At 52.9% G+C, this 14,802-nt stretch overlaps 1 long non-coding RNA gene across 2 annotated transcripts in view; it reads left to right on the forward strand.

Annotated features, from left to right (window-relative positions):
* LOC123568448 (uncharacterized) overlaps window positions 1-14,802 on the forward strand; it is a 32,268-nt gene that overhangs the window by 14,269 nt on the left and 3,197 nt on the right. The gene's annotated exons all lie outside the window — the stretch shown is intronic.

Here is a 14,802-nt window from a genome sequence, read left to right on the forward strand (position 1 = left end):
CACACAGTGTACTGCCAGGGAGCTCTTCCCCAGGCCTGGCAGCCTCACCACGCAGTGGCCACCACAGACCCATCAGCCTCTGCCATCGTGGTCTGCCTGCAATTGAGTTTGTTAATTGACAATGTATGTTGAAAATAATTTTCATTGGCAATTCAGAAGTGTGGATTGCTGTAGAAATACTGTGCACGTCCCCCGTGTATGAATAAGGGTCTAAGAACCTTGTAGGTGGAATGCCCTAAGCCCCTGGTGGTGTGTCCCACACCTCCCAGAAGGACCTGCCACCTGGTCTCTGCAGGTGGTGGTCTGCTGCCGCCCAAATGTGACCCTGCCTGTCTCTCTTCTGAGATTGGTTCATAACTTGTCACCCCTACGAGCTGCAGACTGCAAGTTTAAGAGAGGACGCTGGGAGGAGAGCCAGAAAGGGGAGGTTAGGACATGTGAAACCCTGCACAGTGGGTGGGGGCAGGACAATGGGCGGCTCAGGTGTGGAGACAGCATCCTTAGGGTGTGGACTGGGGCTGCCACGTGTGGACAGCTCTCTGTCTCTCCAGGGAGAGCCCACGGGACCCCAGGTTCTGCAGGACATGTCCTGGGGCTGGGTGGCCTCACCCCTGCTGCCTCCTCTCCTGGGAGTGGGAAGGCAGGGGACGGTTTTCTTTTCTTAGATGTCTAAGAAAAAATGCCTGTCCATTATAAACCGAGCTGCCTCCCCAGAATCCACACATTCACATCCCAAACCCCAGGATGACTACGTTTGGGGAAAGCGTTCTAAGGAAGTAAATCAGGTCCAAGGGGGCCGTGAGGGTGGGGCTCTGATCCGACAGGACTGGTGTCTGTAGAAGAAGAGGAGGAGATGGCAGGGCTGTGCTGTCTCTACCATGTGAGGACCCAGTGAGAAGGCACAGCTGTCTTCAAGCCAGGAATGGAGCCCTCACCAGATGCAGAATTGCCTCACACCTGGATCTTGGACCTCTAACCTCCAGACTCACAGAAATGCATGTCTGCTGTTTAAGCCGCCCATCTGTGGTGTTTTGTTATTGCCGTTCGAGCTGGCTGAGATAACATAGAAGAAAACGCAGAGAGAACGTGGGGAGACACCACTGTAAATGCATGGAACTCTTGAGACTTCAGGCTGCAGCTTAAAAAAATCCTTCTAACAATTGCAAAGATATGGCATCTACCTAAGTGCCCATCAACTGATGAGGGGATAAAGAAAATGTGCTGCATGTACACCATGGAATACTACTCAGCCATGAAAAAGAATGAAATGATGTCTTTTCAGCAACTTGGATGGAGCTGGAGGCCATTATTCTAAGTGAAATAACTCAGGAATAAAAAAACAGATGACTTATGTTCTCACTTATAAGTGGGAACAAGGCTATGGGCATGCAAAGGCAGACAGGGTGGTATAATGGGCACTGGACACTCAGAAGTGGGGAGGGAGATGGGGGTGAGGGATGGAAAGTTATGCCTTGGGTATGATGTGCACTACTTGGGTGACAGGTGCACTAAGATCCTAGACTTCACCACTGTACCTTCATCTGTGTAACCAAAAACCACTTGTACCTCTAAAGCTATTGACATTATAAAATTAAAAAAAAAAATCCCTCTGGCCATCACAGCCCCTGAGACAGGTCCCTCTGCTTGGTCAAGCATCCTGGGTGTGGTTGAGGCAACACCCCTAGGGCCAGCTGCTTAGCGACCCCTCACCTTGCCTCAAGCCTCAGGCAGAGCTGAGCTGTAGACCCCTGGGGAAGAGGCTCTAGGTCTGTACAGGGAGCATGCAGCCCCTCAGGGTTGGGGTTCCGGCAGATCCTCAGCCCCCACCGTAAGTACTGGAGTTTTCATTTAGAGTTTTCCTTCACAGCCCTCAGGGCAGGAAGAGCCTGTCCTGTGCCTTCCCGTGTCCTCAGCTTCTGCCTGGGACCTGTTCCCAGCAGCCGCCCCTCACCTGTGCTCTCCCCATCTCACACCAGAGCCCTCCCCGTCTCACACCAGAGCCCTCCCCGTCTCACACCAGAGCCCTCCCCGTCTCACACCAGAGCCCTCCCCGTCTCACACCAGAGCCCTCCCCGTCTCACACCAGAGCCCTCCCCGTCTCACACCAGAGCCAAGCCTTTCCTTTTTGACCCACCCTCCCTTTGGGACCTCATTTCCCTGCTTGCTCTCTCATAGGCATCTGCCTTGCCCCTTCCACGAGGCCACCACGCAGACCCCATCTCTCCCTGAGGCAGAACGTGGGTTCTGTGGGTGTCACAGTGCCGGGCACCCTGCCCTGCATTGACTGCTTGGATGGACCTGCAGGAGAGGGAAGCCGCTGTCCTTGGGTGCCAGCTCTGGTCTGGGTCTTCTCACCGCTTGCCTTTCATGTCCTGTGGGTTTGTGGCCTCGGCTCCTTTATTAGAGTTCTATTAGGGATTTCCAGATACATCTTTTTCCTCCATATCGGCATTCCTCCAACTCTTCTTTCTTTTTTTCTTTCTTTCTTTCTTTTTTTTTTTGAGACGGAGTCTCATTCTGTCGCCCAGGCTGGAGTACAGTGGTGCGATCTCAGCTCACTGCAACCTCCACCTCCTGGGTTCAAGCAATTCTCCTGCCTCAGTCTCCTGAGTAGCTGGAATTACAGGCATGAGCACCACACCCAGTTGATGTTTGTATTTTTAGTAGAGACGAGGTTTCGTCATGTTGGCCAGGCTGGTCTCGAACTCCTGAGCTCAAGTGATCCGCCCATCTTGGCCTCCCAATGTGCTAGGATTATAGATGTGAGCCCCTGTGCCCGGCCGCCTCCAACTCTTTACTCCTTGTGAAAAATGTCGCATTTAAAAGTCACAATTTTATTTCTATCGATTTCCTTTTATGTTGAGTCCATACTTGTATTCCAGTTTATAGTTCAGTGAGTAAGAAACTGACAAGGAAATCACTTTTCAAAGTCATAGGAGGAAAGCGGCTGCTTGGAACCTGCTGCCTAGACAGCACACGCTGGTTATTCACTCCCCTGCGTGGTGGCCGTCACAGCTGCCTCCAACACTGGAACCCACGTCCCCTGTGTCGCGGCCATCACTTCAACCCACGTCCCTTGTGTCGCGGCAGTCATGGCTGCCTCTGACACTGGAACCCACGTCTCCTGCGTCACGGTGGTCATAGCTGCCTCCAGCACCGGAACCCACATCCCCTGTGTCACGGCTTCCTGCAATAGTGGAACCCACGTCCCCTGCATCACGGCCGTCACTGCAACCGATGTCCCCTGTGTCACAGCAGTCACAGCTACCTCCAACACTGGAACCCACGTCCCCTGTGTTGTGGCTGTCACTGGAACCCATGTCCCTTGTGTTGTGGCTGTCACTGGTACCTTTGTCCCCTGCATCGTGGCCATGATGGCTGCCTCCAACACTGGAACCCACATCCCCTGCTTCACGGCAGTCACGGCTGCCTCCAGCACTGGAACTCATGTCCCTTGCGTCGCAAACATTTATTCCAGACCCACTGCACTGTCTTCAGTCTGAAATCTAATGATGTAAAAGAAGAGAGATCATTAGGTCACTAATCAATACAACGCAGTCAGGGCATTCAAAACTGTAGCTGCAATTTTTTTTTTGTTTTTTGAGACAGAGTCTGGAGTGCCGTGGTGCGATCTTGGCTCACTGCAAGCTCCGCCTCCAGGTTCACGCTATTCTCCTGCCTCAACCTCCGGAGTAGCTGGGACTACAGGCACCCATCACCACTCCTGGTTAAGTTTTTTTTTTTTTTTTTTTTTTTTTTTGTATTTTTAGTACAGATGGCATTTCACCATGTTAGCCAGGATGGTCTCGCTCCCTTGACGTCGTGATCTGCCCACCTTGGCCTCCCAAAGTGCTGGGATTACAGGCGTGAACCACCGCGCCCGGCCTGTAGCTGCAATTTGAGAAATAAAATATGTTAGATACCCCTTTTCATTCTGTTGTAATGATGAGTCTTGCAGGGTTAGCACATCCCTGATCATATATTTTTCTTCAGTCCCCTCCCTCCTGAAGAACCCTCAATGGCTGTGTCACTAATGCACGGGGGAAAACTGGTGTCCTCTCCTCTGCCCAGCTGGGGACTGGAAGTGACCCAGGACCATGCCGGGAAGAGTTCCGGAAAGGCTCCTGGGACAAATGCAGGATGACCTGACCTCTGCTGCCAGGGGCTGACTCTCTCTGACTGCAGGGACCGCGTCTGCTGCTTTGGAAGAGCCGGGCGCCAGTGTCCTGGCTGGTGGGCAGTCCCTGTGGTGGTCACAGGCATCGTTGCCAGGTTACTAGTGTAGTTGTTGGTTTACTGGTGAAACAGCTGGTTTATTCATAAAGCAATTGGTTTACTGGTGTAGTGGTTGATTTACTGATATAGTGACAGGTTTACTGGTGTGTTGGTTGGTTTACTGGTATAGTGGTTGGCTTACTCATATAGTGGTTGGTTTACCAGTGTAGTGGTTCATTTACTTGTATAGTAGTTGGTTTTCCCTTTGTTCCTTCTCACAACTTTCCAGAGGTTTCTGAATCATTTGGGAGGAAACGCTGAATCCTGCCCAAACTTCGCAAGCTGCAGCCCCAGCTCTCAGGTCCCCGGGCCCTGGCCCAGCACATGAGGCCTTGGTGTCTCCAGAGGCTGCCACCAGGTACACGTGTCCTCTGTTGCTGGCGATTCGGGTCCACCACACTATACAGAGTTGCTCTCAGGCCCTCTGACTGATTAGTGGTTGATTTACTCTTGTAGTGTCTGGTTTACTGGTATAGTGGTGGTTTATTGCTGTAATGAGTGGTTTACCAGTGTAGTGGTTAGCATGGTGATTGCTTTACCAATGTAAGTGGGTGGTTTACTGGTGTAATGGATGGTTTACCAGTATAGTGGCTGATTTACTGGTGTAGTGGCTGGTTTACCGATGTAGTGGTTGGATTACCAGTTTAGTGGGTGGTTTACCAGCATAGTGGCTGGTTTACCGATGTAGTGGTTGGATTACCAGTTTAGTGGGTGGTTTACCAGCATAGTGACTGGTTTACTTGTGTAGTGGCTTTGTTTACTGGTTTGGTGGCTGGTTTACCAATGTAGTGGTTGATTTACTGGTATAGTTGTTGGTTTAGAGTATAGTGGTTGATTTATTGGTGTAGTGGTTGGTTTACTGGTGTAGTGGTTGATTTATCAGTGTAGTAGCTGGTTTACTGGTGTGGTGGTTGGTTTACCAGTGTTGTGGTTGGTTTACTGATGTAGTAGTTGGTTTAGCAGTATAGTGGCTGGTTTACTGGTATAGTGTTTGGTTTACTGGTGTAGTGGTTGATTTACCAGTGTAGTAGCTGGTTTACTGGTGTGATGCTTGGTTTACTGGTGTAATGGGTGATTTACCAGTGTAGTGGTTGGTTTACCAGTATAGTGGCTCGTTTACCGGTGTAGTGGCTGGTATACTGGTGTAGTGGCTGGCTTACTAGTGTAGTGCTTGGTTTACTGGTATAGTGGCTGGTTTACTGGTGTAGTGACTGGTTTCCTGGTGTAGTGGCTGGTTTGCTGGTGTAATAAGTGGTTTACCAGTATAGTGGTTGGTTTAGAAGTATAATGGTTGATTTACTGGTGTAGTGGCTGGTTTACTGGTATAGTGGCTGGTTTACTGGTGTAATAAGTGGTTTACCAGTATAGTGGTTGGTTTAGAAGTATAGTGGTTGATTTACTGGTATAGTGTCTGGTTTATTGGTGTGGTGGCTGGTTTACTGGTGTAGTGGTTGGTTTACTGGTGTAATAGGTGATTGGTTTACCAGTACAGCGGTTGGTTTACTGGTGTAATGGCTGGTTTACTGGTGTAGTGGGTGGTTTACTGGTGTAGTGGGTGGTTTACTGGTGTAGCAGGTGGTTTACTGGTGTAGTGGCTGGTTTACTGGTGTAGCGGGTGGTTTACTGGTGTAGCGGGTGGTTTACTGGTATAGTGGCTGGTTTACTGGTGTAGTGGCTGGTTTACTGGTGTCATGAGTGATTGGTTTACCAGTACAGCGGTTGGTTTACTGGTGTAGCGGGTGGTTTACTGGTGTAGCGGGTGGTTTACTGGTGTAGCGGCTGGTTTACTGGTGTAGCGGCTGGTTTACTGGTGTAGCGGGTGGTTTACTGGTGTAGCGGGTGGTTTACTGCTGTAGCGGGTGGTTTACTGGTGTAGCGGCTGGGTTACTGGTGTAGCGGCTGGTTTACTGGTGTAGCGGGTGGTTTACTGGTGTAGCGGGTGGTTTACTGGTGTAGCGGGTGGTTTAATGGTGTAGCAGGTGGTTTACTTGTGTAATGGCTGGTTTACTGGTGTAGCGGGTGGTTTACTGGTGTGGCTGGTTTACTGGTGTCATGAGTGATTGGTTTACCAGTACAGCGGTTGGTTTACTGGTGTAGCGGGTGGTTTACTGGTGTAGCGGGTGGTTTACTGGTGTAGCAGGTGGTTTACTGGTGTAGCGGCTGGGTTACTGGTGTAGCGGCTGGTTTACTGGTGTAGCGGGTGGTTTACTGGTGTAGCGGGTGGTTTACTGGTGTAGCGGGTGGTTTAATGGTGTAGCAGGTGGTTTACTTGTGTAATGGCTGGTTTACTGGTGTAGCGGGTGGTTTACTGGTGTGGCTGGTTTACTGGTGTCATGAGTGATTGGTTTACCAGTACAGCGGTTGGTTTACTGGTGTAGCGGGTGGTTTACTGGTGTAGCGGGTGGTTTACTGGTGTAGCAGGTGGTTTACTTGTGTAGTGGCTGGTTTACTGGTGTAGCGGGTGGTTTACTGGTGTAGCGGGTGGTTTACTGGTGTAGCGGCTGGTTTACTGGTGTAGCGGCTGGTTTACTGGTGTAGCGGCTGGTTTACTGGTGTAGCGGGTGGTTTACTGGTGTAGCGGGTGGTTTACTGGTGTAGCGGGTGGTTTACTGGTGTAGTGGCTGGTTTACTGGTGTAGCGGCTGGTTTACTGGTGTAGCGGCTGGTTTACTGGTGTAGCAGGTGGTTTACTGGTGTAGTGGCTGGTTTACTGGTGTAGTGGCTGGTTTACTGGTGTAATGAGTGATTGGTTTACCAGTACAGCGGTTGGTTTACCGGTGTAGCGGGTGGTTTACCGGTGTAGCGGGTGGTTTACTGGTGTAGCGGGTGGTTTACTGGTGTAGTGGGTGGTTTAGTATAGAGGGTGACTGAGTACAACAAGGGACCACTGCCTCCCAGGATTGTGTCGGGGGCTCCCCTGTGGCCTGGGCACAGCTGCGGCTGCTTCAGCACACAGGGATGTCCCCCAGGATGTGGCCTCACCGGGGGCTCAGGAACACTGTGGGTGGGAGGGATGAGCAGAGCATTCAGGGGAGTCTGGCCCATGGGAGCCGCCCAGCATCCCCATTCTTCTGGGAGCCAGTGTTTTGCTGAGATTCAATGGACCCAGAGATCTCAAGCCTGGGGACCCAACTCCCCAACCCACGTTCTGCCTCAGGGAGAGAAGTCCACGCGTGGCCCAGGGCACAGGAAACCCCTCCCCACAGGAAACCGCAGGCTCCAAGAAGGTCGTTCTCGCCGACCACGGTGTCCAGAGCTCTTCCAAATGAAAATTGTTTTTCCATTTTGGGGGTTGAGGGAAGTGGATTTAAATGCTGCCAGCAAAAACCAGTTCACAAGGCAGTTTTGGACGCCTCTACCTTCTCCACAGGACGTTTTACAGCAGCGCCTGTGGGCCTGTATGAGTTTGTATTCAAGATTGGAGGCTTCTGTCGTACTAAGAAATGTGAAGTCATTACAAGTGACCAGTGTATGGAATCCGCCCGCGGTGAGCAAGATCATGTTAGAACCCCCAGCTTGTTCTGATTATTATCATTGCACCTCCACATGAAGCCCAGCAGTGGTTTGAAGTTGGAATGTCACAGACTCTGAAGCCCCATCAAGGGCCTCTTCGACCTCAACAGAGACGCCCATCTGAGGATGGGCTCCAGCAAACCTGCTCTGAGCCTTCCCTTCCCTTGTGCCCCTGCCTCATCGCTGCCACGTCTATCTCGGGCCCGCGTGCAGACATGGACAGGCCCACCCTGCCCTATTCTCCTGGCTTTCGCTTCCCCCACCCCAAAGCCTGAAGAGTCCTTTGGAGACATCAGCCTGATTTCCTTCGTTCCTTTTCACAACTTTCCAGAGGTTTCTGAATCATTTGGGAGGAAACGCTGAATCCTGCCCAAGCTTCGCAAGCTGCAGCCCCGGCTCTCAGGTCCCCGGGTCCTGGCCCAGCACACGGGGCCTTCGTGTCTCCAGAGGCCGCCGCCAGATACATGTGTCCTCTGTTGCTGGCGATTCGGGGCCCCCACAAACATCGGCTGCACGTGGCGTTGCTCCCAGGACCTCTGACTTCATGCATCACCCATGACCTCTGGACCGACTGTTTCTGCCGCAGCCTGTGCTCACAGAGAGTCCAGCACCCCGGGCCGCGCCCGACACCTGGCATGGAAGAGACACCCAAACGTTTGTTGGATGAATAATTTACAAAAAGCTCTCTGCTGGCCAAAGTGCCTCTCCCTGGAGTGGAGCTTGGGTAGAAGTGAGGGGCAGGACTTGGTGAGACCAGGGGGTGCAGGTGCTTGGCCGGAGGAGGTCGGGAGGCGATGTGTGTGTTGGCAGAGTGCTTTACACTTAGAAAGCTCATCATCTCTATGACAATGTGAGGAGGTGTGCTTCATGCAGCCCCGTGTTTTCCCGGAGGACCTGGGCCTCCTTCAGGACCTCACCAGCAAACAAGGGCCAGGCTCTTCTAGGTGAGGGCACAGCTCTGCCTGGGAACATTTGTGGCATCCAGGAGGTGGCACATGGACTCAGGAATGGGAGTGTCAGGGTGGTAAGTGAGCATGGGCTGAGGTTGATTGAAGGACACTCCGTGGTGAGGCTTCTCGAGGGAAGCGTTCTGAAACATCCACCAACTGCTGCCCATTCGAATTCCATCACTGCACATCATTTTCCTCCTAAAATTTAATAACACAGAACTGGAGAATTCGATGACCCATTCAGACCCTTAATGGTTTTATAAAACAAAGCTAAACTCACTTATGAAGCAATACAAATAAATTCTAGCTGAAGCACACAATAAAACCTTTTCATAAATTGCTTTTTCCTGTTTCTGTCACTGATATGAGTTGTCACCAAACTTAGCATTCCACTCTCATATTTATGCAAAACATTTGTTTCCTGGCTATAAATCACTGTCATCTTATCCCACTTCACCTTCTTTTAATTTTTGTGGTCAGTGCTAGCCATCAACACAAATACTAACTTTCCCCCCCAACGATTAGCTAATGAAATGCACATGACTTAGATTTGTGCCTCAGCAAGATGATGCAGGAGGTCACTGTCCAATGTGAGAAATTTTAAAACAGTACCTGCACCTGTGGCTGGAGGGCACTGGGTTGAGGACGTGGAGGCGCAGGTGGGGTGGGAGGGAGGGCTGGGGGCCTGGCACTCGCAGGGGAAGGGGTCGCTGTTGAGGTTTGTGTGCCACCAAAGATGGTCCAGGGTAAGGTCTGGGTGTGGCATGACTTGAGGAGGTATCCGCCATTTCCTCGAGGCCGTGTCCCCGGGAGCCTCCCAGCGGCGACCAACGGGCACGCTGGTCTGTCTCCAGTGGGATTTGGGAGATTCTGGTCCCTGTGTACTTGGAAGGCCCCGACTTTTCCACCCCGATCATGTGGCTCCTGGTAGAGCAGCTGAAGGAGGTCCCCTCCCTGCAGGGCATTCAGCCTGGAACCTCCGTGCCTCCTTTGGAAGCTGCAAGAAGGCAGCCTCTCAGAGCCAGCCCAGGAGTGAAACGCCGCCTTTCTGGCATGTCCTGAAATGAGCTCCAGAAACTGGAAAAACTGATTTCCGTAGGTCTATGGAAAAATCTTGTGGCGCTTCCTCCACCCTCTAAAAAAATAGGCTTCCCAGCCTGTGTTTCTGTTTGATCGGCAGAGCCAATGTTTTGGAACGGTCTCTGGTTACCCACCAGGCTGGCCTGCGGTGCGTCTAAGGTAATCACAACAGTGCTGGTTAATGCTTTTTGAACATGCTGTCTATCAAGCTGGGCTGCAGACTGCACTTACACTGTTCTAAACCTCACGACAGCCCTGCCATTATGGATTACTGCCCATACTTTGCAGACGAGCGAACCTTGCTCAGAAGTGCCGAGTGTCCTGCGGGGCCCACAGGATCGGCGGTGAGTGTCCCCCACCTGCTGTCCAGGCGGGGAGGAGTCCTGAGGTTTGGCATTAGCTGATTTCTGTGGTGTAAATTCTCCCTCTACCTATGACTGAATTCCAGCTACAAACCTAACATCAACCAGCTCACAAATTTTCTGAAAATCTAATAGTCGGTAAAATTTACAGAGCCAGTTCCAGCACTGCTGCCTCTGATCTTCCTGGGCCTGAAGCCCTTCGTTTTGGCTTTCCTGTTATCCTGGCTTAGACGACAAAAGAAGTCAAGTCATCAGACTCCTGAAGCCGGGTGGAGGGGGCAGCACACTCAGCCTGACCATGGCTTGCTTTCTGCACGGCTTCCCCTTTTCTTTTCTTGCTTTTCCCACGTCTGCTGCACCGCCCACTCTGCACCACCATGCTTCCTCTTCCCAGGCAAACCCACTCTGCAGTCCCCACGTGTCGGGGCCAGCACTGTGGGAGGATGGACTGACAGTGGGGTCTCTTTACTGACCACATGCATACCGTATTGTAGGCACGCCGTCAGTCCCCAGCTCTCCACTTTAAAGGGGGATTCTGAAGGGGGCACAGTCCAGTTCCTCTCCTCCAGTGACTCCCCACAGCCTGCTGGGCCCCAGAGCCAGAGGCCAGGCCCTGTTCCAGCCCCAGTGGATTTTCAGTAGCTTTGCAAGGAAGGGACTGCCATGCACGTGTCCCCGTCGAGCACCAGCAATTTTACTCTCTGCAGGGTAGAATTTTTTCCGTTGCCAAGGTGGGGGCACTGCCCAGAGCAGGAAAGGGAGCTCCTCAGCAGAGACTAGCCTGGGATGAGGACACCGTGGTGCAGAAGAAAATCTGCCTGGCCATGGTGCTTAAAGCTGCCATGCTCGGCCAGAGGAAGCCCCCAGCTGCGTGTTTCCACACTTGGCCAAGGGTGACCCAGGCCATGGACACGGAGTCCAGACAGCCCAGGCACGGTCGCTTGCTTGTGTATTCAACTAGCCTGACTGCACAGGATCTGTCAGAGCCGTCCCTGTGTGCTGGGCCCCGGGTTATCTTCCATCCCTCTCTCCTGTCTCGTTGAATCTCTGTTGGGCTCATCCACAATGGGCGGGACTGGTTTTACGGCAGAACCTTCTAGAATGAGGGCAGTGTGGGGAGCAGGGCCTCTGGCTGGCTGGGGTTTTGTTCTGTCTTCACCACTCTGCAGCTCTGTGATTTGGGGACGAGCACTAATCACCCTATGCCTCAGTTTCCTCATCTGTATAATGGGGTAATACCAGCTCCTGCCTGTTTCTCTGCTTGTTGTCCTGAGAATGACATGACTTAGCAGGTGTGAGGCACCAGGGCAGCACCTGGGTACAAAGCTCCCCAGCCACATTCATGGCCACAGCTGTCACCATCACCATCTCACTCCCCAGGGTGGTGGGAGCGCTCTCTGTGGCTGAGGAGGAGGGGATTCAGGAGATGAGGAAGGTGGGAGAGGTGGAACTTGGCCCAGGGGAGGCCAGGATAAGGGGCTGCCCCTGCCCTGGCATCCTGCAGGCTGGGGCAGCTCGGCTTTCCCGGGTCCATTCCCAAAGGAGCCCACTGTGTGCCAGGGTGGGCTCAGAGGACCTGCTGGTGAGGGGCCCTGCATGGGGTTCGGCAGGACAGCCCCACTGCCCGGTGGCTCATAGCGCAGGAAGGACCCCCGTCAGTGGTCGCTTACTGCGCAGGAAGGACCCCAGTCAGTGCCTCACTGCTGTGATCACGCCCTTTCCTTTGAGTTCTCCTTCTATGGATGATGAACCACAAAATACTCTCTTATTTAGGGACAAAGTTCAGGCTTTTTCGAGCTAAAGAGAGGATTTTCAAGCCCCGTGCATGGTCTCTGGCTACAAGCATTGGCAAAACCCACTCATCATGCCCTTTCCGTCCCCTCGTCACCCAGCTAGCTCTTCCCGGGTTGGCCGGTAGCTGGGCCAGTGGCTCCCTGCACAAAACCCCTCCGCGTGGCCTTTCCTTTTTATTTTCCGGATGAAGCCATCAGGCTCCCAGAATTGCTGCCTTTGAGAAGGCAGGGCAGATGCAGCTTGTGGAGGGATAGGGTCCAGCTCTCCACCCGCCGTCGGGGAAACCGCCGAGTTGCTGAGTTGAGCAAGCAGGGTGAGGCTCCATGATCTTTACCTGGAGCCTCAAACTTGTTTAAGATCAGGAGGAGGCAGGAGTGGGGAGAAGATCAGGAGGAGGCAGGAGTGGGGAGCCGGGACTCACTCGCCTGGAAATGGACACGTGGCCGGGGTTTCAGAGCAGCCAGAGAATCCCAGCTACCTGAGGATCTTCAGGGTATAGAAGAAAATGGGCATGAGAGAGGAGAGCACGTCCTTCTTCTTCTCTTCCTTTAATTGTAAAAGTTGAAGAAATTTGAGACAGGAAGGGACCTTGGGGGATCTCACTCAGGGGTCCTGGTCTGCCTGAGGAGAGGCTGGGCCCAGGCGGCTGTGCTGAGTCCTGCAAGCGCCTCCCATTTCTCCCACTCTTTCCTTCCCCCCAGGTCTGCAGGGCCCCTCTGTGTCCCACACAGTAAGGGGGAGACCCAGGCGCGTCTGCAGGGTGGAGGTCAGCAGGAGAACATGTCTGCGATGCACGGAGGGACACGGTGGGGGCCAGGCGTGGCAGGGATGGGCGCAGCCTCCCACACCCTCTGCCTGGAAGGGTCCCACGGGACTGAGTTCCAACAGGAAGCCCCACTTATCTTGAGCCTGAATTGATCCGTTTGATGAAGCAAATCCTAAATTGAAGGCCTGGGGCTTCCTTGGCCCCACCCCACCCCCAGGCAGGGTCAGGGAGGCCCCCACAGCCTGAGTCCTGGCCGCTCACTGCGGCTGCCCTGTGCCCCATCCAGGGTCACGTCCTGGCCCAGAAGCCTCGTCCAGGCCTCCCCTGAGGAAGAGGCAGGCCGGGTCCTGCTGGCGTCTCCCTGTGACACTCAACATGGGGACAGTGGGGACCTCACCTGGGTCGAGGGTGTCTGTGAGGCTGGATGCCAGCTGTGGAGACAGCAGAGAACTCGAGGCGTCTTGCAAACAGGGGCCTTTGTGATGCCTCGGGCCCCACTGGGGATGGCCTCCCAGTTACATAAACGCAGGCAGTGTTCCCTTTGCTCCCTGCCTGCCTGGCCGACCCCACCTCACTCTCACCATTGGAGGCAGGTTATTCCCATTTTACAGAAGAGGAAATTTAGACTTGGACAGACCAGGGCTGAGTCAACCTGCATCACTCTGAGTGATGGGTCCGGCTGCCATGGAAGCCAGCTGCATGTGAGCCACGGGGACCAGCCAAGGTCGTGCTCTGAGCAGGGAGGACTTGGGAACACAATGTCCTGGGCCGCCTGCGCCAGCCGAGAGCTTGATGACATGTTCCCAGGGCAAGAACTCCCCCACCTTGCCCTCTCTCAGATGACACACTCAAGTCAGAAGGAAAGGAGGCAACAAGTCATAAAACAAGCTGCAAAATTTCCTTATGTTTTGCTTTTCATACTTAGAAATTAGACAAACCTGGTAATTTATAAATTTAGTTTATTTTTTTTAAGACACAAGGTCTCACTCTGTTGTCCACGCTGGAGTGTGGTGGTGCAGTCACGGATCACTGCAGCTCCTGGGTGCAGGAGATCCCCCTGCCTCAGATTCCCAAGTAGCTGGGACCACAGGCGTGTGCCACCGCGCCCGGCCTGGCACATTTTGCATTCCTGTTGGAAGTTAGAGGGAGCCTCCCCTCCGTGTCTCACGTAATAGAGATTCCTGTGCCGGTGGCACCTGACGGCTGCCAGAGGTTCTGTTCGCAGACTCCATTCTGCCTTTTTGTTCCTGCCACCCTGAGACTGTGTGGGCCAAGGGCCCTTCACCGCTTGGACTTCAGAAGTAAGAGGCAGAAACTTCACCAGCAGAGGCTGAGAAATAGGGAATTAATAGACAGTCCTTGGTATAAGATGATATGATGTGCTCTTGTGTACAGAACGGGAGACTTTGTTGGGTGGCGTTGTCCATGGGCAGCTCTTCCCCGGAGTGCTGGTCCCTTCCCTCACTGCAAAGAGAAACGAGTCCCCCTCGTCTCAGCTGCAATGTTCAGTTTAATTTCATGCTCTCAGGGCTGAGGAGAAATCCCTCTGGGTTTGAAACCTTCCTGTGAAATCTCTGCAAAATGTGGCTGTTGTTCCCACATCCTGCTTCTGCCTGGAGCGACTTCTGAATCAGTGACCCGAGTCTTCACTATCGACACTTACTCATTTTTTAAAATTATTTTTTTAAATTATACTTTAAGTTCTAGGGTACATGTGCACAACGTGAAGGTTTGTTACATATGTTTACGTGTGCCATGTTGGTGTGCTGCACCTGTTAACTTGTCATTTACATTACTTACTCATTTTTAAAGGCTCAGGTCAAATATCACCTGCTACTTGGACTGGCCTTGGTCTCCCCAGCTGACGTTGGTTTCTGTACTGACCACATGCACACAGCTGGCACTGGGCCCTGTGCGAGGCTCTGGGCTCAGCTCACTGTAGGGGCTTGCACAGAACAACTCTGTCCATCTGTTGCAGAGGTCGCGGTGCATGACCTTACACGTGCCTCATGCGTACGCGTGTCTTTGCAGTGGAGTGTAACTTCCTGTGTCTTTTGCAGGGT

The sequence above is a fragment of the Macaca fascicularis genome, chromosome 13, assembly GCF_037993035.2.
Source record: "Macaca fascicularis isolate 582-1 chromosome 13, T2T-MFA8v1.1".
NCBI lineage: Eukaryota > Metazoa > Chordata > Mammalia > Primates > Cercopithecidae > Macaca > Macaca fascicularis.